The sequence below is a fragment of the Cynoglossus semilaevis genome, chromosome 4, assembly GCF_000523025.1.
Source record: "Cynoglossus semilaevis isolate Cse_v1.0 chromosome 4, Cse_v1.0, whole genome shotgun sequence".
Lineage (NCBI taxonomy): Eukaryota > Metazoa > Chordata > Actinopteri > Pleuronectiformes > Cynoglossidae > Cynoglossus > Cynoglossus semilaevis.
In genome coordinates, this window is record NC_024310.1 from 13,614,074 (window position 1) to 13,615,110 (window position 1,037).

Sequence of the window (1,037 nt, forward strand, 5' to 3'; positions counted from 1 at the left end):
TTGTTTATATTTACAATGCCATTTCCTTCTCTTACTAATATTTTCAATTTTCCCCCCCGCATGCTGTTCAAATTTCATATGTAACCACTCATACATGTGAACACAAGTAGGGAGTATTTTCTGTTTAAAAACAGGTCTATAAGAAAAGAAATGAAGATGGCCTAGGTAAATTACCAATTCATATATCTTGCAAACACAAAAGGTATTAGTCTTAACTTTCACTTCTAATTCCCTATGCTGAGGCTAATACTATAAATAAATACAGTTGATTAGTGTCTTTGACCCATTATGGCTTTCTTTGTGTTTCTCTCTGGTCTCAATAGGATTATATAACATTTAGGTCCAAACAGTGCCACCAATAGGCCAAAACTGGAGGCAAGAATGGCAAACACCTCTACTGCATCTGCATATTTGCCTGGTGAGCTGATATAGGCAGGAACAAAGGCCACCCACACTGCACAGAAGATTAGCATGCTGAAAGTAATGAGTTTAGCTTCATTAAAGCTGTCTGGAAGTTTTCTTGCCAGAAATGCTAACACAAAACTGAGGACTGCTAGTAAACTAATGTAACCAAGTAAGATTCCAAAACCAACAGTGGAGCCAATGGCACATTCATACACTATCTTGTCACTGTAATACTCTGTGTTTTTATGTGGTGCAGGTGAAGCCAAGACAAGCCAGACAGTGCAGATTACAGCTTGAAAACATGTCAGAACAAGAACTGTTCCTCTTTGCTGAACGGCACCAAACCACTTTAAACTGGCCTCAGCTCCTGGTTTGGAGGCCTTGAAGACAGCAAGGACCACCATTGTTTTCACAAGAATACACGAGACACACAGCACAAAGCTGATGCCAAATGCTGCATGTCTTAGTTGACATGTCAGTGGTTGGGGTCGTCCAATGAAGAGCAGTGAACACAAGAAACACAATTTGAGAGACATCAACAGAAGGTAACTGAGTTCTGAGTTGTTGGCACGAACAATAGGTGTGCTGCGATAATAAATGAAGATGACCAGAACAACCAGACAAGTTAATGT

At 39.9% G+C, this 1,037-nt stretch overlaps 1 pseudogene; it reads right to left on the minus strand.

Moving 5' to 3' along the window:
- Nucleotides 1-260: 260 nt before the first annotated feature.
- The window catches only part of LOC103378215 (extracellular calcium-sensing receptor-like), a 3,001-nt pseudogene continuing 2,224 nt past the window's right edge, over nucleotides 261-1,037 (minus strand).